This window comes from Eumetopias jubatus, unplaced genomic scaffold (genome assembly GCF_037043125.1).
Source record: "Eumetopias jubatus isolate StellerSeaLion01/CBP00866 unplaced genomic scaffold, mEumJub1_p1.0 scaffold_10, whole genome shotgun sequence".
In the NCBI taxonomy this organism is placed as follows: domain Eukaryota; kingdom Metazoa; phylum Chordata; class Mammalia; order Carnivora; family Otariidae; genus Eumetopias; species Eumetopias jubatus.
Genome location: NW_028274816.1, coordinates 14,479,349 through 14,503,353, shown reverse-complemented (window position 1 = coordinate 14,503,353; position 24,005 = coordinate 14,479,349). Strand labels below are relative to the sequence as shown.

The 24,005-nt window shown below is 39.0% G+C and overlaps 1 pseudogene; it reads left to right on the top strand.

Moving 5' to 3' along the window:
• Window positions 1-9,061: 9,061 nt before the first annotated feature.
• LOC114199129 (large ribosomal subunit protein eL8 pseudogene) lies at window positions 9,062-9,840 on the top strand (annotated as a pseudogene).
• Window positions 9,841-24,005: the final 14,165 nt, after the last annotated feature.

The window sequence follows — 24,005 nt, the reverse complement described above, 5'->3', positions numbered from 1 at the left end:
TTTCTTTTTCTTTTTCTATCTTTCCCTTTCTTTTCCCCTGGTTTCAGGTATTTTCTGATTTCTTTAGAGTATATTTTCTGGGGACGTTATTACCCTGTTAGCATTTTGTTCTCTCATTCATCTATTCTCCTCTGGACAAAATGACAAGATGGAAAAAATCACCTAAACAAAAAGAACAAGAGGTAGTACCGACTGCCAGGGACCTACTCAATATGGACATTAGTACAATGTCGGACCTAGAGTTCAGAATCATGATTTTAAAGATACTAGCTGGGCTTGAAAAAAGCATAGAAATTATTAGAGAAACCATTCCTGGAGAAATAAAAGAACTAAAATCTAACCAAGTTGAAATCAAAAAGGCTATTAATGAGATGCAATCAAAAATGGGGGCACTAACTGCTGGGATAAATGAGGCAGAAGAGAGAATCAGTGATATAGAAGACCAAATGTTGGAAAATAAAGAAGCTGAGAAAAAGAAAGGTAACAACTACTGCATCACGAGGGCAGAATTTGAGAGATAAGTGATACCATAAGACGAAACAACATTAGAATAATTGGGATCCCAGAAGAAGAAAAAAGAGAGAGGGGGGCAGAAGGTGTATTGGAGCAAATTATAACAGAGAACTTCCCTAATGTGGGGAAGGAAACAGGCATCAAAATCCAGGAGGCACAAAGAACCCCTCTCAAAATCAATAAAAATAGGTCAACACCCTGACATCTAATAGTAAAACTTACAAGTCTCAGAGACAAAGAGAAAATCCTGAAAGCAGCTCGGGAGAAGAGATATGTAACCTACAATGGTAGAAACATTAGGCTGGCAACAGAACTATCCACAGAGACCTGGCAGGCCAGAAAGGACTGGCATGAGATCTTCAGAGCATTAAACGAGAAAAATATGCAGCCAAGAATACTCTATCTAGCTAGGCTGTCATTGAAAATAGAAGGAGAGATAAAAAGCTTCCAGGACAAACAAAACTTAAAGGAATTTGGAAAAAAAAAAAAAAAACCAGCCCTAGAAGAAATATTGAAAGGGGTCCTCTAAGCAAAGAGAGAACCTAAAAGTAACATAGACCACAAAGGAACACAGACAAGAGAGTAACAGTCACCTTACAGGCAATACAATGGCACTAAATTCATACCTTTCAATAGTTACCCTGAATGTAAATGGGCTAAATGCCCCAATCAAAAGACACAGGCTATCAGATTGGATTAAAAAACAAGACCCATCGATATGCTGTCTGCAAGAGACTCATTTTACACCAAAAGTCACCCCCACATTGAAAGTGAGGGGGCGGAAAACCATTTACCCTGCTAATAGACACCAAAAGAAAGCTGGGGTGGCAATCCTTATAACAGACAAATTAGATTTTAAACCAAAGACTGTAATAAGAGATGAGGAAGAACACTATATCCTACTTAAAGGGTCTATCCAACAAGATAGACAACAACAATTGTAAATATCTATGCCCCTAACATGGGAGCAGCCATTTATATAAGGCAATTAATAACAAAAGTAAAGAAACACATCAACAACAATACATTAATAGTGGGGGACTTTAACACCCCCCTGACTGAAATGGACAGATCATCTAAGCAAAAGATCAACAAGGAAATAAAGACTTTAAATGACACACTGGACCAAATGGACTTCACAGACATATTCAGAACATTCCATCCCAAAGCAACGGAATACACATTCTTCTCTAGTGCCCATGGAACATTCTCCAGAATAGATCACATCCTAGGTCACAAATCAGGTCTCAACCGGTACCAAAAGATTGGGATCATTCCCTGCATATTTTCAGACCACAGTGCTTTGAAACTAGAACTCAATCACAAGAGGAAAGTCAGAAAGAACTCAAATACATGGAGGCTAAAGAGCATCCTACTAAAGAATGAATGGGTCAACCAGGAAATTAAAGAAGAATTTAAAAAAGTCATGGAAACAAATGAAAATGAAAACACAACTGTTCAAAATCTTTGGGATGCAGCAAAGGCAGTCCTAAGAGGAAAGTATATAGCAACACAAGCCTTTCTCAAGAAACAAGAAAGGTCTCAAATACACAACCTAACCCTACACCTAAAGGAGTTAGAGAAAAAACAGCAAATAAAGCCTAAACCCAACAGGAGAAGAGAAGTAATAAAGATCAGAGCAGAAATCAATGACATAGAAACCAAAAGAACAGTAGAACAGATCAACGAAACTAGGAGCTGGTTCTTTGAAAGAATTAACAAGATTGATAAACCCCTGGCCAGACTGATCAAAAAGAAAAGAGAAGTGACCCAAATCAACAAAATCATGAATGAAAGAGGAGAGATCACAACCAACACCAAAGAAATACAAACAATTATAAGAACATATTATGAGCAACTCTATGCCAGCAAATTAGATAACCTGGAAGAAATGGATGCATTCCCAGAGATGTATCAACTACCAAAACTGAACCAGGAAGAAAGAGAAAACCTGAACAGACCTATAACCCCTAAGGAAATTGAAGCAGTCATCAAAAATCTCCCAAGAAACAAAAGCCCAGGGCCAGATGGCTTCCCAGGGGAATTCTACCAAACGTTTAAAGAAGAATTAATACCTATTGTCCTGAAACTGTTCCAAAAAATAGAAATAGAAGGAAAACTTCCAAACTCGTTTTATGAGGCCACCGTTACCTTGATCCCAAAACCAGACAAAGACCCCATCAAAAAGGAGAATTACAGACCAATATCCTTGATGAACATGGATGCAAAAATTCTCACAAAAATACTAGCCAATAGGATCCAACAGTACATTAAAAGGATTCTTCACCACGACCAAGTGGGATTTTCCCTGGGCTGCAAGGCTGGTTCAACATCCACAAATCAATCAACGTGACATAATACATTAACAAAAGAAAGAACAAGAATCATATGATCCTCTCAATAGATGCAGAAAAAGCATTTGACAATGTACAGCATCCTTTCTTGATCAAAACTCTTCAGAGGATAGGGATAGAGGGTACATACCTCAATATCCTAAAAGCCATCTATGAAAAACCCACAGCGAATATCATTCTCAATGGGGGAAAACTGAGAGCTTTCCCCCTAAGGTCAGGAAAACAGCAGGGATGTCCACTCTCACCACTGCTATTCAACATAGTATTAGAAGTCCTAGCCACAGCAATCAGACAGCAAAAAGAAATCAAAGGCATCCAAATCAGCAAAGAGGAAGTCAAACTCCCACTCTTTGCAGATGATATGATACTTTATATGGAAAACCCAAAAGACTCCACCTCAAAACTGCTAGAACTCATACAGGAATTCAGTAAAGTGGCAGGATATAAAATCAATGCACAGAAATCAGTGGCATTCCTGTACACCAACAAGACAGAAGAAAGAGAAATTAAGGAGTCAATCCCATTTACAACTGCATCCAAAACTATAAGATACCTAGGAATAAATATAACCAAAGAGGCAAAGGATCTGTACTCAGAAAACTATAAAATACTCATGAAAGAAATTGAGGAAGACACAAAGAAATGGAAAAACGTTCCATGCTCATGGATTGGAAGAACAAACATTGTGAAGATGTCAATGCTACCTAGAGCAATGTACACATTCAATGCAATCCCCATCAAAATACCATCCACTTTTTTCAAAGAAATGGAACAAATAATCCTAAAATTTGTATGGAACCAGAAGAGACCCCCCGAATAGCCAGAGGAATGTTGAAAAAGAAAAGCAAAGCTGGCGGCATCACCATTCCGGACTTCCAGCTCTATCACAAAGCTGTCATCATCAAGACGGTATGGTACTGGCACAAAAACAGACCCATAGATCAATGGAACAGAATAGAGAGCCCAGAAATGGACCCTCCACTCTATGGTCAACTAATCTTCAACAAAGCAGGAAAGAATGTCCAATGGAAAAAAGACAGTCTCTTCCACAAATGGTGTTGGGAAAATTGGACAGCCACATGCAGAAGAATGAAACTGGACCATTTCCTTACACCACACACAAAAATAGACTCCAAATGGTTGAAAGACCTAAACCTGAGACAGGAGTCCATCAAAATCCTAATGGAGAACACAGGCAGCAACCTCTTCGACCTCAGCCACAGCAACTTCTTCCTAGAAATATAGCCAAAGGCAAGGGAAGCAAGGGCAAAAATGAACTATTGGGACTTCATCAAGATCAAAAGCTTTTGCACAGCAAAAGAAACAGTCCACAAAACCAAAAGACAACCAACAGAATGGGAGAAGATATTTGCAAATGACATATCAGATAAAGGGCTAGTATCCAGAATCTATAAAGAACTTCTCAAACTCAACACCCAAAGAACAAATAATCCAATCAAGAAATGGGCAGAAGACATGAACAGACATTTTTCCAAAGAAGACCTCCAAATGGCCAACAGACACATGAAAAAGTGCTCAACATCGCTCGGCATCAGGGAAATCCAAATCAAAACCTCCATGAGATACCACCTCACACCCGTCAGAATGGCTAAAATTAACAAGTCAGGAAACGACAGATGTTGGCAGGGATGCGGAGAAAGGGGAACCCTCCTACACTGTTGGTGGGAATGCAAGCTGTTGCAGCCACTCTGGAAAACAGTATGGAGGTTCCTCAAAAAGTTGAAAATAGAGCTACCATACGATCCAGCAATTGCACTACTGGGTATTTACCCCAAAGATACAAATGTAGGGATCTGAAGGGGTACGTGCACACCGATGTTTATAGCAGCAATGTCCACAATAGCCAAACTGTGGAAAGAGCCAAGATGTCCATCGACAGATGAATGGATAAAGAAGAAGTGGTATACACACACACACACACACACACACACACACACACACACACACACACACACACAACGGAATATTATGCAGCCATCAAAAGGAATGAGATCTTGCCATTTGCAATGACATGGATGGAACTGGAGGGTGTTATGCTGAGTGAAATAAGTCAATCAGAGAAAGACATGTATCATATGACCTCACTGATATGAGGAATTCTTAATCTCAGGAAACAAACTGAGGGTTGCTGGAGTGGTGGGGGGTGGGAGGGATGGGGTGGCTGGGTGATAGACATTGGGAGGGTATGTGCTATGGTGAGCACTGTGAATTGTGCAAGACTGTTGAATCACAGATCTGTACTTCTGAAACAAATAATGTAATATATGTTAAGAAAAAAAAAGGAGACAATAGCAGGAGGGGAAGAATGAAGGGGGATAAATCAGAGGTGGAGACGAACCATGAGAGACGGTGGACTCTGAGAAACAAACTGAGGGTTCTAGAGGGGAGGGGGTTGGGGGGATGGGTTACCCTGGTGATGGGTATTAAAGAGGGCATGTTCTGCGTGGAGCACTGTGTGTTATGCACAAACAATGAATCATGGAACACTACATCAAAAACTAATGATGTAATATATGGCGATTAACATAACAATTAAAAAATTGAAAGAAAAAATGAAAAAAAAATAAAAATACAGATTCTCAGCTTTAAAAAATTAATTTAGTAAGAGATTATATTTTTTTAAGATTTCATTAATTTATTTGAGAGAAAGAGTGCACGAGTGGGGGACAGGGCACAGGGAGAGAATCTTCAAGCAGACTCCCTGCTGAGCATGGAGCCCGACATGGGGCTCAATCTCACAACCCTGAGATCATGAGCCCAAATCAAGAGTCAGAGGCTTAACTGATGGAGCCACCCAAGAGCCCCAACGATTATATTTAAATAACTAATTTTTATTATTTTCAAATAATATTATTGGGACTACAATGTGAAGATTTAGGCTGCTCTTCAACCATGTCTGCCCCTTCTGTCATCAGATTCTTCTTTGCCCTATTCACACCCTAGAAAAGAGACCATTTTTCTTGACTGACAAATCTATACCACCCTTGGCAATATTCACCATCTTAATGCACATTCCCTTGAGTATGTGTTCTCTGTTATTAGGAAACATTGAAATTTAAAGGAACTAAACAGTCATATTTGTGAGAACAGAGACTGTATTTTTGTTAAGTATTTTATTATTAGGAAACAGTAAGTATTCAATAAATTTTGGTTGCATGAATGAATGTCTGCTTTGTTCCCCAAACCCCCACTAGAAGAAGTTGACTATGTGTTTTCTTAGTCAATAATCCAAAGAACCCTGACAGTGAAATATAAACACTGTTTTACATGAAGAAAATCAAGGTTCAGAGATACTTATTGATTTGCCAACATCTCATATATGCTAAAAGACTGTGTTCATATTTATGTCAGATCTCTGTAACTCCAAAATTCCTGTGCTATCATCTACTTCAGCATCCTCTCTCCCTGCATGAGGTCGATTTCATCACAAGATTTAAAAAAAAAAAGTATTGATAAATGCATTAGTGAAAACTTTTATGATCTCCTGCTCAGAGAATAATAATGGACTGAGCATCCCCACTTAAGAGATGAAGTAATTATAATAATAACTAACATCCATAGTAATAATCATTGATACCTTCAACTTCTGTTAGAGTTCCTTAAAATATACAATTACTTCACACATTTGATTTAGAAATGTTACATGACTTGCCAACTGTCACATGCGTATAAGGGATAGGGCCACATTTCTCTGTGATTCTGAAGCCCCTCCATGAAATCATTCCTTATTCCCTAAAACATGCCAGCAATGTTGAAGAGGCAGGTACTTTGTGCAGACATTTCTTGAGAGTCTTCTTACAAACTGAAAGAAGGACTTTTTCTTAATTGCCCTCCATTCCATTCCACTCTGACAGCCCAGTGACATGGGCAGGAAGGCCCCTTTATGTTCACTGAAGGCTGGTAATAAATAAGCCAGGAAATGGCAGCGAATACTGGTAAGGTTTACTTCTTCAATGTCCGATGTCACCAAGTGCTTCACCAGCAAGAGTATTCAATAATACTCTTGATGACAACAAACGTTTCAAAGGAACTATAAAATACCAATTCTGGAAAATGTTTAGAAAATATATCGAGTCTGATCTAACCACTTTGCAGAGGAAGCAGCTGAGATACTGGGACCTTCCCAAGGAAAAGTCAAGACTGATGAGAAAGTCAAGATTAAGAACATTTCTTTCCTTCCTCCCTCCTTGCTTTCCTTCTGCAATAATTCATTATCTGTCATTTGACAATGTAGGGCTCAAAAGATGCAGATTGTTTTCCTATGTATCTGTGTGTATGTGTGTATCTGTGTTTTGTGTGGGTGTGTGTGAGAGAGAGAGCACACACGTGTGTGTGTTTTCCAAACAGGATTCTTCCCACTGAAGATATAAGGTTGATCTTTCAGGAATTCACTGTCTATTATTAGAGAAACAAAATCATAAATAAATAATCACCAAAAAAATACACAATTATACATGTCATGACAATGATATTGTCAAGATTGAATACCCCTCCTTTGAGCCAAATCAGCTTGTTGGTGCCTTCTGTTTCTTAGTCTATAGCTTGTTTCTTCCCTCCAGATTGATTCTTATTGCCTTGTCAATTGCAGCCCTCCTAGGAGACCAGAATGGATGACATTGTAACCCAGAACAGACCTCAGGGACCAGCCCCTGTAGCCGGGACTATGACATTTTCCTTCCATTAACCCTGAGTACTAAAGATGGAACATTTTGGTTTACAATTCCCTAAACACCTCTTGAGTTCAGCTTGCCTCAAGTAGGACCATACATCAGAATTACATTTTCCCTAGCTTCAATGCCTTATATTCTGGTTAGTTCCAGGGGATTCAGGTTTCAAGCACCAAACCCTGTTCTTAAAAGTCACTCTTTCAAATATTCAGGATGTTCTATCTGTTTGTTTTTGAACTTAGTGGAAGAGATTAAACAGAAATGGTTTTCCATTTAAGAAGAAGCTAGTAGAGAAGCTGGATTATAATTAGTACAATCGGTAAGTACAGAACTTCTGCTTTCACGAAGGCTAATTGCCTACATCATACAATATTTATAGCTGATGTGGGCCACTGGGTATCCATTTTTTTAAAGATTTTATTTATTTGTTTATTTATTTGAGATACAGAGAGCAAAAGAGACAGAGAAAGAGAGAGAGAGCACAAGCAGGGGGAGCGGCAGAGGGAGAGGGAGAAGCAGACTCCCTGCTGAGGAAGGAGCCCAATGCGTTACTCCATCCCAGGACCCTGGGATTATGACCTGAGCCAAAGGCAGACACTTAACCAAATGAGCCACCCAGGCTCCCCACTGGTATCCATTTCTGCATCTAGTGAATGGTTTAGGGAAGGGGATTACTTAAAATTTTAACCAATATGTTCTTTCCTCCTTCTCAAAATAACAAACCTATAATACTGTAAAGTATACAGGGGTAAACTTTAGAAAGAGCAGGTATACATCAGATTAGGGCTAGCCATAGCCAATATTTTTAAAGAAGTAATGGACATCATGGCACAACAATGATCAACCACAAAACTCACTAAATATACACAAAACATTGCGTAAAAATATCCTATCAATCTTAACATCCTGCCTGTTATGAATACTTGGACCATTTATTGCCATGAAGAAATAACATTAATAAGAAGAATAAGAAGATTCTATCAGGTTTCCATTATTGACATTTTTAATCACCCACTAGCTCTGGTTTCCTAAACGGTCAACATACTAAAGGCTTATGCTACATCTAATAACAGTCACTTAGACCCTTCTGGTTTAAATCATAAAGACTTTCCATGTCTGAGAGAAAGAGAAATAAATAAACAAAAAAATAGATGGGTGGTATTTCTAATTCTAATCTGTCTTTGCCATGTACTAATCTTTTCATCACATTCTGGAGCAAGGACAAATTATTGTTGAAATGGGTAAATATCTTAGAAGAGCTGTATTAGGTAATATAGCAAAAAACACCCATAATAAATATTTCTTCTGAATCGTTTGTAGAATACATATTTTCTAATGACTGCCCTGTCCCATTCACCATGCAACTTCTGAGAATGCCTTAAGGTATAAGACTTAACTTCTCTTTTGGAGTGATCCAAGCCTCTCTTTTGGAGCCATGCAAACAAATAATTAAATGCCATTGCCAGGAGAATTCTCCTTTCTATCTCTCTCCTCCAGCTATCAAAGATGCAGAAAAGAAAGAAAGCTAAGGGGAAGAAGGTGGCCTCAGCCCCTGCTGTTGGGAAGAAGCAGGAAGCCAAGAAGGCGTTCAATCCCCTATTTGAGAAAAGATCCAAGAAGTTTGGCATCAAACAAGACATCCAGCCCAAAAGGGATTTCACCTGCTTTGTACAATGGCCCCACTATATCTGGCTGCGGCGGCAAAGGGCTATTCTCTATAGACTTCTAAGAGTGCCTAACCAGTTCACCTAGACTTTGGACCACCAAATAGCTACTCAACTGCTTAAGCTGGCCCACAAATATAGACCAGAGACAAAGCAAGAGAAGAAGCAGACTGTTGGCCCAAGCTGAGAAGCTAGCTGCTAGTGAAGGGGCGGCCCTCACTAAGAGGCCAGGTGTCTTCAATCTGGGTTATTACTGTCACCACGTTGGTGGAAGACAAGAAGGCTCAGCTGGTAGTGACTGCATATGATGTGGATCCCATTGAGCTGGTTGTCTTCCTGCCTGCATTATGTTGTACAAAGCAGGTTCCCTACCGCCTTATGAAGGGGAAGGCCTGGCTGGGCTTATGGTCCACAGGAAGACTTACACCACTGTTGCCCTCACGCGGATTAACTCAGAAGACAAAGGAGCTCTGGCTAAGCTGGCGGAATCTACCCGGACCAATTACAATGACAGATATGATGAGATCTGCCATCACTGGGGAGGTAACCTTCTGGGTCCTGGCTCACATTGTCAAGTTGGAAAAGGCAAAGGCTAAAGAACGGGCCACCAAACTGGGCTAAGGGTAGGCTGCTGAATTTTCTGTACATAAAAGTAATAAAAAGTTCTCTCTGAGAATTAATGCCATTGCCAGAATAATAGTATAGATGCAAACAAACTGACATGATGTCACAGAAGAAAAAATAAATGATTCTGAGCTGGGGGGAATCAGGAAAGGTAACAGGAGGCAACAGTTGACGACTGAAGAGGAGCGCTTGAGGTGCATGTGTGGGGGAGAGCAGGAAGAGGCAGGTGGAAAGTGGGGAGGCTGGAGAACCCTAGCGGGATTAATCACAGGTTGTCCAACCGTGAGTGAAAAGTAGAGCGGAAGTGGAGGGATAGAACTAATGCAATTCCTGTTCCCATACACTAGCACCTACTGCATATATATAGTTCTTAAATTTTAAAATTCTTAAAATCTTAAAATTTTTAAAAATTAAACTGTGAATACTTTTAGGGGCGCCTGGGTGGCTCAGGTGGTTAAGCGTCTGCCTTCAGTTCAGGTCATGATCCCAGGGTCCTGGGATCGAGCCCCACATCGGGCTCCCTGCTCAGCGGGGAGCCTGCTTCTCCCTCTGCCCCTCCCCCTGCTCATGTGCTCTCTCTCTCTCATGCTTTCTCTCAAATAATTAATGAAATTTTTTTAAAAAACTGTTATTAAATTTTGGTAAAGATGACTGAACTCTTCCAAACTAGAAAAGATTCCCAGTTTTTCCTTTTCCTGCTCTCCATTATAACTCATCCTTCTGCAGCTCCCCTCTCCCAACAGGAGCCCCCAAGTCTGTTCTATAGTACTTGTTATGCAGAAGGCTGAATGATGAAAAGTTATTCAAACAGCACACTACAAGCTAAGTATTCCAAGCGTATCTATTGACTGAAGAGATTTGCATTATGAACTAAGTCAGTGCAAAAAGACAACGGTAAATAGCAGCAAAAACAAAGAAGTAGATCATTTAAATAAAAGGAAGGCGCTACCACCACCATGTATCTGTTTCTCCTCCTCGGTTGAAATTTACCCTGGAGGAACCAATATAAACTAATATGAAAATATTGCTTTCGTTGTATAAAGGAAATCCAGTGGAATGGCATGCTAATTCTGTGTCTCTGATAGTCAAACAGGAAAATGAGAGATGCATTCAACTGCAGTACTTCCAATTTTTGCTGTACACACACTAAAATGCTGGAGACATGAAGATAAACAAGCCATAATCATTGCTCCCAAGGATGTAACAATTCTTTAAAGGACACAAATAGGTAAATGCAATGCAAATTGGTCAAGTGTACAAAGAATGACATACAAAATGTCACAGGAGGATAGAAGAGGAAGGAATTATCCTACTGTATTTGGTTGATACTGTGTGGGGGAGGGAGGATCATTAACCATGAAAACTTAAGAGGTTACATTTAAGCCAGAACGTTAATAAGCAGAAATGTTGATAAGGGTTGCAGATGTTGTGGGAGATGGAGCGGCCTGTCAGGGCAAGGGAATAATGTACAAAAGCCTCAAGAACATGAAATAATCAGCCCATAGCAATTATTTCTACCACGAGAAGAAAAAGGGGTATCAGTGAGACCTAGGGACAGCATTAAGTTTGATGAGAGTTTAAGCTGAAAATATTGCATGGAGCCAGTCTGTAAGGCCTCCTTGCCATTTACCAAGAAAGTTGCATCATATCAGATGCTTGAAATGATAGGATTTTCAAGAAGAAAACAAAAGTAGGGACAAAGTGAAGCAAAGAGATTTTACTTAGGAAGACCTAGGAAGAAGTTTTTAATAATTTGGAGTAGCAGATGCTGTAACCCAAATCAGAGTTTGTATGGACTGGGGTAATTTTTGTAATTCAGTAGAAAAGCAATAACTAAAGAACATTTAATAATGATAAAGTGCTAAGCCTTTCTCCCAGCCTAAAGTGCCTTTTTTTAAATAAAAGCAGTAAGGAGCTCCACAGAGATCCTGCTTTCAGAAATCCCAAGAATCCAAATATATTCTCAGGACTTTGAATAGTGCCCAGCAAAGAGCAGGTGTTTGATACTACCTGGTGAATGAGCGAATGAATGAATGAATGAACGAACGAACGAACAAACGAACAGAATTTTATCTGGCATCTAACTTAGATCAGGTTCCCTAGGAACTAGACTTCGAGGCAGAGACAGGAATACAGGAGATGTTTTGGGAAGCACTCTCTGGAAAAACACTTGTAAGAGATAAAAGCAGCAAGACTGGGCAGGGAAAGAAGATAAACCACAAGGAAGCCTCAGTTAAAACTAGGGGGAGTTCTGCACAGCTCCTCAGTGTTATATCCTGTGCTTGTAATCTAAGTCCACTAGTCATTGGATGAGGACAACGCACCTGGCTAAAGGAAGTTCCCAGATAGGGAGTCAGCTCTACACTGTTGTTAGAAGCCAACCAGCCCAGGCTCTGAGGAAAAGAATGCCTCATACTTAATGGGGAGGCGAGTCTGTGTTGGGCACTGCGGTTTTCCACCACATCCCAATTGATAAAGGAGGAAGCAAATGACTGGCTTAAACTGATGGCAGGCAGGGGGGCATCAGGAATCAAAATGGCAGTTCTTCCAGTGTAGGTCCCAGGGCAATACCAAGTGCTTGTAAGTTCAAAGTTCCCCGGTGTTAGAAGCCCAGAGTTTCTTCTACAAAGTCGAATGTCTTCTATAGAATGAACATGAAGTAAATATAAATTAATGGCTACAGAGAAAGGGTTCATTCCCCTAAGGAGCATGGCTCTCCTGTGCAAGCACGTCACAGGACTAGGAAGACCCAGGAGCACCTGCCAGACCTGTGAGTTTAAAGAAGTTGCTTAAACTCCCAGAATGTAAGTTTCTTCCGTGATAGTAGAACCTTCTTCAAAAGGTTGATTTGAAGAGTACATGAAAGAGTATCCACATGTAAAGGGCCAAGCAAACTGGCAGGGGGCACTGGCTCTTTAAGGGATTCAAGTTCCAAATAATAACTTCCTTTTTGTTCTTGAGACCCTGGTCCTAGCTCTAGTACTTAATTATTCTTCTCACAGACCTGTGTGGAATTATATCCCTAGGGATTAAAAATCAAACAAACAAGATATCATGAAACCTCTTTACCTTATTATAAAGAGGAAGTGGGGTTTTTTAATTCAACAAAAAAGGACATAAAAATTGTAAAAAAAAAAAGTATACATTATATGAAAATAGTCATAATGTGTTATATTACCTATAGTTGAAATAATGTGCCAAATCTTTGATTTTGCCATGTCAACGTCTTTGAATCCTAACCTTTCACCCTGCTATGCAGTTGTACTAATATTAGTACAGCACCTGAGGGCAGGGATTATAACATCAGACAACTTACATTCAAAACCTAGCTCTGCCACTCTACTAGCTATGTGATGAATTAAGATCTCTAAGCTTCAGTTACCTTATTTGCAATGTGAGCATGAACAGTAGCATCTAATTCTTAAGATTTTGTGATAAATAAATAAGATAATGCATGTAAAGTTGCTTTATGCAGTAGCTGGGATTTGATAACTCTTATCAATATAAGCAGCCATCATTTTTTTTAAAACACCGTATTAGTTTGTCATGGCTGCTATAACAAAATACCACAGATTGGGTGGCTTAAACAACAAAAATGTATTTTCTCACAGTTCTGGAAGCTAGAAGTCCAAGATTAAGGTGTCAGCAGGTTTGGTTTCTCCTGAAGATTCCCTCCTTGGTTTGTAGATAGCTGCCTTCTCCCTTTGTCTTCTGTATGTGTGCATCCCTGGTGTCTCTTCCTCTTAACAACACCAGTCATATCGAATTAGGGCCCCATCGTAATGGCCTCATTTTAACATAATCATACCTTTAAGGCCTTATCTTCAAATACAGTTATATTCTGAGGTATAGAGGTTGGGACAACAATATATGAATTTTGGAGGGGACAAAATTCAGCCCTTGGCAACCACTTACTATTTGCTATCTACTACACGTCAGGACTGATGCCAGAAACCACTTTCTTCTGACTTCCCCCAAGTGTGTTCTTAGCTCTACTTCATAAATCCTTTTACTCTTTAAGTCAGTTCCTTTAGCAGCTTACTTACCCTTATGTTTTTTTATCAAAATAGAAAGAGTGTCTTCTTAATTATTTTAGATACATCATGTATGTTCATTATAAATACCCAGACATTATAAAAATGTATAAAGATAAAAGGAAACCTACCAATAACCCCACCATAAAGAAATAACCATTGTTTCCAATTTTGTATATGGCCAGAATTTTTTCTTTTTCTGTTCATACATACACAACTTTGCTATTTTCCTGCACTAGGATTATACTCTGCCTCTGTCCATATTTTTCAATTAAATTATTTTAGACAACGCTTTTCATATCAAGAAATAAAAATTTGTATCACAACTTTACCACCACATATCTCATGGTAACTCTGTTTTCCAACATTAACTTGTTTACAATCTCTTTGCTATTATAAAAAAAAGTTCAGTGAACATCCTAGTTAAAGTATCTTTGTCCTGATCACTTCTTCCATATACTTTCTTACATAAAAGCATAAAAAAAATCCTTAGATTTGTTTATACATATTTCCAGATTGCACTCTAGAAAGATGTTCAAGTTATACTCCTAAATGCTAACAGAGTAATATAACTGCCAGGAAACGTGCTGATTTTGCATCAACCCTTTTCTACCCCCTGCTTCCCCCAGCTATAACCATCCTTTTGAGAAGCCATATAATATTAATCAAACCAATATAATATGGCCCTTTCCGCTCAGAGTGAAAGGGCTTAAACAGATGATACAATTTGCAAGTAACACATGGAAACATATATCCAAGTGCTAAATTGCATGTAGTACAGATGCTAAGCACCCTGGGAGGCTCAACTTATTTCTTTCTGCTTTTAGTCCCCAGTCAGGGTTGAAATGAAACAGATCCACGAGCTCCAATGTGTTTAATGCATTGTACTAAAGGAATACTTAAACTTCTGACTCAACTTTGGAGAGATGGAAGCAAAAATAGCCCTACCAACTACCTCTCTACTTTCACCTGGTTCCATGATTACCCTTACCCACTAAATGCCAGCTACATTGGTTTTCTTTATGTTTCTCTAGTATTAAGCTCCTTGCTAAGCAAAAGGCTTTTTGTTTGTTTTTGCTAAACTTGCTCTCTCTCACCCACATCTTCTTCTGCCAAGTCATCTCCCAATGGTTTCTTCTCACTATTCAGGTGTTGGTACCATTCATCTCACTCATGATATCCTCAGAAAAGCCCTCACTGATGACCCAATTAAAGGCACCTTCAATCGACTCCATTAACTGTCTTTATATTGCATACCATGGGTGAGAATTATCTAGCTTATTTTGTACTTGTTTCACTTTGGCCTCTACACGTTAAAATGTAAGCTCAATGAGGACAGTAATCTTGGCTACTTCAATGAATAGAATCCTATATTCCCATCTAACATTTACAGTATCTCTTAGACTTTAAGAAACAATTTTTTTCCACATTTAAACATCAAGGTGTATGTTACACTTAATGTCATTCAGACAGCAATTGAGATATAATTGACATTGCTTACGCATCGTAAAAGTTGGTCACAGCAGCTCATATTTTTATCTCTTCATTGGAGTTTGCATGCTGTCGAAACTACATGTGTAGAGTTTAACTGCCATGTAAAATATCTTTGAAAATATTATGTTACAATTCAGCATTGAACTGAAAGATGGAATACAAAGAAACTCATAGAAAGAGAGTCCCAGTAACAGAACATACATTTGATATTAGTCAAACAAATAATTGTAGCAAGAGAAAGGATCACATCTTCATATTTTCCTTCAAAACAAAAAGAAGTGCATTATGGGGCTTATGAAATGGAAAGATACACAAGTAGATTAAGATGTGTTACATTTTATTACTAAGATACATGCAAAAGCTGTGTCTATTATCTGTCAAACAGAAGATCTACAAATCACAAACATTTATACATACAAAAATGGAGCAGAGAGAACTTCAAGTAAAAGTAGACAAATCCACAATTCATGAAATATTATTTATAGAAAAAGTAGAAAGTCTATCAGGAAAGACATGGAACACTTGAAAATCACAAACAAACTTGACTTAATTGGCATTTTAGAACATTCCTCCCAATAAAAGCAGAGTATATAGTCTTCTAAAGTGCATATGGAATATTTACAGACAGAGCATATTCTGAGCCATAAAAAATTCAGGTCATACACCACTGGCTTACACTACACACAAAGATAAATTCAAAATGGATTAAGGACCTAAATGTGAGACCTGGAACTATAAAAATCCTACAAGAGAGCAAAAGCAGTAATTTCTCCAACATTGGATATGGCAACTTTTTTCTAGATATGCCTCCTGAGGCGAGGGAAACAAAAGCAAAACTAAACAACTAAACTATTGGAACTACATCAGGGCACCTTGGTGGCTCAGTTAAGCATCAGCCTTCAGCTCAGATCATGATCCCAGGGTCCTGGGATTGAGCCCCCATCAGGCTCCTTGCTCAGCAGGAAGCTTGCTTCTCCTTCTCCCTCTGCCTGCCACTCCCTCTGCTTTCTCTGTCAAATAAATAAATAAAATCTTTAAAACATAAATAAAAAATAAACTATTGAGACTACATCAAAATAAAAAGCTTCTGCACAGCAAAGGAAACAATCAACAAAACTAAAAGACAACCTACTGAATGGGAGAAGATATTTGCAAATGACATCGCTGGTAAATGATTAGTATACAAAATATATAAAGAACCGATACAACTCAACACTGAAAAAACAAATAATCCAATTAAAAAATGGGCAGAAGATATAAACAGAAATTTCTCCAAAGAAGAAATACAGATGGTCAACAGACACATGAAAAGATGATCAACATCACTTATCATCAAGGAAATGCAAATCAAAACCACAATGAGATATTACTTCACAGCTGTCAGAATGGTTAAAATCAAAAACACAAGAAACAACTAATGTTGGCGAGGATGTGCATAAAGGGGAACCCTCGTGCACTGTTGGTAGGAATGAAAGAAAACGGGTGCAGCTGCTGTAAAAACAGTATGGAGTTTCCTCAAAAAGTTAAAAATGGAACTACCCTACAATCTAGTAATTGCACTACTGGATACTTATCCAAAAAAAACAAAACACTAATTCAAACAGATACATGCACCCCTATGTTTATTGCAGCATTTTTTTCACAAAAACCAATTATGGAAGCAGCCCAAGTGTCCACCAATTGGTGAATGGATAAAGAAAATATATATAACAGAATATTATTCAGCCATAAAAAAGAATGAAATCTTGCTATTTGCAACAACATGGATGGAGTTAGAGGGTATAATGCTAAGTAAAATAAGCCAGTCAGAGAAAGGCAAATACCATACAATTTCATTTACATGTGGAATTTAAGAAACAAAACAAATGAGCAAGGGGAGAAAAAAGGAGAGAGAGACAAACCAAGACTTAGACCCTTAATTATAGAGAACATACTGATGGTTACCAGAGGGAAGATGGGTGGAAGGATGGGTGAAATATTAAAAGTAAAGTAAAGATAAAAATTAAAAACTGAAGAAGATAGTGGATATGAAAAAATTCAGGTCAAACAAAGTATATTCTCTGAATATAATGAAATTAAGATAAAAATCATTAACAGAAATATCTCCAGAAATCCCAAAATATTTGGAAATGAAATAAGATTCTTATAAATAACCCATAAGTCAAAGAAGAAATTAACAGAAAAATTAGAAAGCCTTTCAAATGAATGAAAATGAAAACACAACATATTAAATTTTGAAGAATACTTCTAAAGTAGTAGTTGGGACAAAATATGTACTGAATACCTATATTTAAGATGAAGGAGGATGAGGAGAAAGACAAGGAAGAGGAAGAGGAGAAAGGTCTCTAATCAACAACCTCAGCATTCATCTTGAAAATGAAAAGAAGAACAAACTAAACCCAAAGTTAACAAAGGATAAGAAATTAAAAAAATGAAAGTCAATAAAATAAAAAACAGAAAAATGAGAGAAAAATCAACAAAACCAAAATCTGGTTGTTTTGGGAAACCAGAAATATTGATAACCTCTCCCAAGATTTTTCAGAGAGAGGGACACAGAGAAAACAAATTACCAGTATCAGGAATAAAAGAAGTGAAATCATTATAGATTCTAAAGATAAGCAAATATTATGAATAATTTTATGTCAATAAACAATTTAGATGAAATGGACATGTTCTTTGAAAGGCACAAAGGACCAAGCCTCACTCAAGAAGAAGTAACCTAAATAACTCATATCTATTACATTAATTGTAATTGGAGTTAAAAGCTCTCCCACAAACAAAAGTCCAGGCCCAAATAGCTTCACTGGTAAAATCTACCAAATATTTAACAAAGAAATAATACCAATTCTATGTAAACTGTTGTAGAAATTTAAAAATTAAAGAGTACTTTCGTTAGTAGGCAAGATGGCGGAGGAGTAGGAGACCTAGATTTAGTCTGGTCTCAGGAATTCAGCTGAATAGGGATCAAACCATTCTGAACACCTACGAACTCAACAGGAGATCAAAGAGGAGAGTAGCAACAACTCTCTGAACAGAGAAGCGACCACTTACTGGAAGGTAGGACGTGCGGAGAAGTGAATCCGAGGCGATATTCGGGAGGATAGACGGCGGGGGAGGGGCCTCCGCCGGCCGCTTCTGGCAAGTGCTAGAGCCGCGGAGCACAAAATCAGAACTTTTAGAAGTCGGCTCCGCTGAGGGACGTCGCTCCAGTGGCTAAGCGGGGGTGGAACCCTCGCGGGACAGTGGGGTCTCAGGACCCTTGGGGTCACAGAAAGACCGCGGGAGCCTGAGTGCGCCAGAGCTCCCAGGAATCAGAGCGGGGAAGCCGGCTGCAGAGACGGAGCCGAGGCGCGGGCTCTCAGCTTGGGGTTGCCATAAACTGTGATCCGCGGCCCAGTCGGGCCACTGCTCCTGCAGCAGGGACCCAACAGGCGGCAGATCCGGGGAGACTCCCCTTCCTTCCCGGGGAGGAGCGGCGCGGGAACGCACTGCAGGGATCTGCTGGGTTTGGAGACTCCACACGGGGTCGGGTGCCAGAGATAGCAACGCTCGGTCACAGGCCGGGTGAGCAGGGAGTGCGGCCGGAGACCAGGGACAAGGGAGTGACTGCTTTTCTCTGGGGGCGCACTGAGGAGCGGGGCCCCGAGTTCTCAGCTCCTCCAGGTGGAGATTGGGAGGCCACCATTTATGCCCTGGTCCTCCAAGGCTGTACGGAGAGCTTGCAGGGAACAAAAGCTCCTGAGATCAAACCCGAGCAGCTTGCTTAGCCCCGACCGACAAGGGCGGGGCAATTCAGCCTCCGGCAAAGACATTTGGAAACCACAGCAACAGGCCCCTCCCCCAGAAGATCAGCACGAACAGCCAGCAAGCCAAGACCAAGTTTACCGATCAAGGAAAACGGGAGAACTCCAGCGCTAGGGGAATACTGCACATAGAATTCATGGCTTTTTTTTTACCATGATTCATTAGTTCATCAAAGTTAATTTTTGTTAACTGTTTTTTTTTTTCTTTTTCTTTTTCCCTTTTTCAACCAACATCTTATCAATCTCTTTAAAAAAAAAAAAAAAACATTTTTTATTTTTCATTTTTAGAGTCATATTTTATCCCTTCATAGTAGTTACCCTTATTTTTGGCATATATATATAAGTTGTTCTCTCTTTAAAATTTTGAGATAGTTTCTTCTAACAGATAAAAATATACCCTAAATCACTAGTGTATGGTTCTGTTCTAGTCTCCTGCCTGATCACATTCTCTCCCTTTTTTCTTTTTTTTTTTTAAATCTTCTTTCTTTTTTCAAACAACTTCTTATCAAGTCCTTTTATAAAATCTTTTATAATTTTCATCTTTACAGTCATCTTCTATCCCTTCATTGTATCAACCCTTATTTTGTACATATATGTCTTTCTTTCTTTAAAATTTTAGGAGGCACTTTTTTCTAACAGACCAAAATACGCCCAAAATCTAGTGTGTGGCATTGATCTATGCACTAGCCTGATCATATTTGATCACATTCTGCTTTTTTTGTATTGTTCTGTTTTTGTTTTTATCTTTTTTTTCTTTTTTCTTTTTTCTTTTCTTTCTCTTTCTTTTTTCTTTCTTTCCCTTTCTTTTCCCCTGGTTTCAGGTCTTTTCTGATTTGTATACAGTATATTTGCTGGGGACGTTGTAAACCTGTTAGCATTTTGTTCTCTCATTCATCTATTCTCCTCTGGACAAAATGACAAGACAAAAAAAATCACCTCAGCAAAAAGAACAAGAGGTAGTACCGTCAGCCAGGGACCTACTCAATACGGACATTAGTACGATGTCGGACCTAGAGTTCAGAATCATGACTTTAAAGATACTAGCTGGGCTTGAAAAAAGCGTGGAAGTTATTAGAGAAACCCTTTCTGGAGAAATAAAAGAACTAAAATCTAACCAAGTCGAAATCAAAAAGGCTATTGATGAGGTGCAATCAAAAATGGGGGCACTAACTGCTAGGATAAATGAGGCAGAAGAGAGAATCAGTGATATAGAAGACCAAATGATGGAAAGTAACTAGGCTGAGAAAAAGAGGGAGAAACAACTACAGGATCACGAGGGCAGAATTCGAGAGATAAGTGATTCGATAAGACGAAACAACATTAGAATAATTGGGATCCCAGAAGAAGAAGAAAGAGAGAGAGGGGCAGAAGGTATATTGGAGCAAATAATAGCAGAGAACTTCCCTAATGTGAGGAAGGAAACAGGCATCAAAATCCAGGAGGCACAGAGAAACCCTCTCAAAATCAATAAAAATAGGTCAACACCCCGACATCTAATAGTAAAACTTACGAGTCTCACAGACAAAGAGAAAATCCTGAAAGCAGCTCGGGAGAAGAGATATGTAACCTACAATGGTAAAAATATTAGATTGGCAACAGACCTATCCACAGAGACCTGGCAGGCCAGAAAGGACTGGCAAGATATCTTCAGAGCACTAAACGAGAAAAATATGCAGCCAAGAATACTATATCCAGCTAGGCTGTCATTGAAAATAGAAGGAGAGATAAAAAGCTTCCAGGACAAACAAAAACTAAAGGAATTTGCAAACACGAAACTAGCCCTCCAAGAAATATTGAAAGGTGTCCTCTAAGCAAAGAGAGAGCCTAAAAGCAGCAAAGATCAGGAACACAGACAACACACAGTAACAGTCACCTTACAGGCAATACAATGGCACTAAATTCATACCTTTCAATAGTTACCCTGAATGTAAATGGGCTCAATGCCCCAATCAAAAGACACAGGCTATCAGATTGGATTAAAAAACAAGACCCATCAATATGCTGTCTGCAAGAGACTCATTTTAGACCCAAAGACACCCCCAGATTGAAAGTGAGGGGGTGGAAAACCATTTACCATGCTAATGGACACCAAAAGAAAGCTGGGGTGGCAATCCTTATATCAGACAAACTAGATTTTAAAACAAAGACTGTAATAAGAGATGAGGAAGGACACTATATCCTACTTAAAGGGTCTATCCAACAAGAAGATCTAACAATTGTAAATATCTATGCCCCGAACATGGGAGCAGCCAATTATATAAGGCAATTAATAACAAAAGCAAAGAAACACATTGACAACAAAACAATAATAGTGGGGGACTTTAACACCCCCCTGACTGAAATGGACAGATCATCTAAGCAAAAGATCAACAGGGAAATAAAGACTTTAAATGACACACTGGACCAAATGGACTTCACAGACATATTCAGAACATTCCATCCCAAAGCAAAGGAATACACATTCTTCTCTAGTGCCCATGGAACATTCTCCAGAATTGATCACATCCTAGGTCACAAATCAGGTCTCAACCGGTACCAAAAGATTGGGATCATTCCCTGCATATTTTCAGACCACAATGCTTTGAAACTAGAACTCAATCACAAGAGGAAAGTCGGAAAGAACTCAAATACATGGAGGCTAAAGAGCATCCTACTAAAGAATGAATGGGTCAACCAGGAAATTAAAGAAGAATTAAAAAAATTCATGGAAACCAATGAAAATGAAAACACAACTGTCCAAAATCTTTGGGATACAGCAAAGGTAGTCCTGAGAGGAAAGTATATAGCAATACAAGCCTTTCTCAAGAAACAAGAAAGGTCTCAAATACACAATCTAACCCTAGACCTAAAGGAGCTGGAGAAAGAACAGCAAATAAAGCCTAAACCCGGCAGGAGAAGAGAAATAATAAAGATCAGAGCAGAAATCAATGAAATAGAAACCAAAAGAACAGTAGAACAGATCAACGAAACTAGGAGCTGGTTCTTTGAAAGAATTAACAAGATTGATAAACCCCTGGCCAGACTGATCAAAAAGAAAAGAGAAGAGACCCAAATCAACAAAATCATGAATGAAAGAGGAGAGATCACAACCAACACCAAAGAAATACAAACAATTATAAGAACATATTATGAGCAACTCTATGCCAGCAAATTAGATAACCTGGAAGAAATGGGTGCATTCCTAGAGATGTATCAACTACCAAAATTGAACCAGGAAGAAATAGAAAACCTGAACAGACCTCTAACCACTAAGGAAATTGAAGCAGTCATCAAAAATCTCCCAAGAAACAAAAGTCCAGGGCCAGATGGCTTCCCAGGGGAATTCTATCAGACATTGAAAGAAGAATTAATACCTATTCTCCTGAAACTGTTCCAAAAAATAGAAATGGAAGGAAAACTTCCAAATTCGTTTTATGAGGCCACCATTACCTTGATCCCAAAACCAGACAAAGACTCCATCAAAAAGGAGAATTACAGACCAATATCCTTGATGACCATGGATGCAAAAATTCTCACCAAAATACTAGCCAATAGGATCCAACAGTACATTAAAAGGATTATTCACCACGACCAAGTGGGATTTATCCCTGGGCTGCAAGGCTGGTTCAACATCCGCAAATCAATCAACGTGATACAATACATTAACAAAAGAAAGAACAAGAATCATATGATCCTCTCAATAGATGCAGAAAAAGCATTTGACAAAGTACAGCATCCTTTCTTGATCAAAACTCTTCAGAGGATAGGGATAGAGGGTACATACCTCAATATCATAAAAGCCATCTACGAAAAACCTACAGCAAATATCATTCTCAATGGGGAAAAGCTGAGAGCTTTTCCCCTAAGGTCAGGAACGCGGCAGGGATGTCCACTCTCACCACTGCTATTCAACATAGTATTAGAAGTCCTAGCCACAGCAATCAGACAACAAAAAGAAATCAAAGGCATCCAAATCGGCAAAGAGGAAGTCAAACTCTCACTCTTTGCAGATGATATGATACTTTATGTGGAAAACCCAAAAGACTCCACCCCAAAACTGCTAGAACTCATACAGGAATTCAGTCAAGTAGCAGGCTATAAAATCAACGCACAGAAATCAATGGCATTCCTATACACCAACAACAAGACAGAAGAGAGACAAGTCAAGGAGTCGATCCCATTCACAATTGCACCCAAAACCATAAGATACCTAGGAATAAATTTAACCAAAGAGGCAAAGGATCTGTACTCAGAAAACTATAAAATACTCAGGAAAGAAATTGAAGAAGACACAAAGAAATGGAAAAACGTTCCATGCTCATGGATTGGAAGAACCAACATTGTGAAGATGTCAATGCTACCTAGAGCAATCTACACATTCAATGCAATCCCTATCAAAATACCATCCACTTTTTTCAAAGGAATGGAACAAATAATCCTAAAATTTGTATGGAACCAGAAGAGACCCCGAATAGCCAGAGGAATATTGAAAAAGAAAAGCAAAGCTGGCGGCATCACCATTCCGGACTTCCAGCTCTATTACAAAGCTGTCATCATCAAGACAGTATGGTACTGGCACAAAAACAGACCCATAGATCAATGGAACAGAATCGAGAGCCCAGATATGGACCCTCAACTCTATGGTCAACTTATCTTTGACAAAGCAGGAAAGAATGTCCAGTGGAAAAAAGACAGTCTCCTCAACAAATGGTGTTGGAAAAATTGGACAGCCACATGCAGAAGAATGAAACTGGACCATTTCCTTACACCACACACAAAAATAGACTCCAAATGGTTGAAAGACCTAAACGTGAGACAGGAGTCCATCCAAATCCTAAAGGAGAACACAGGT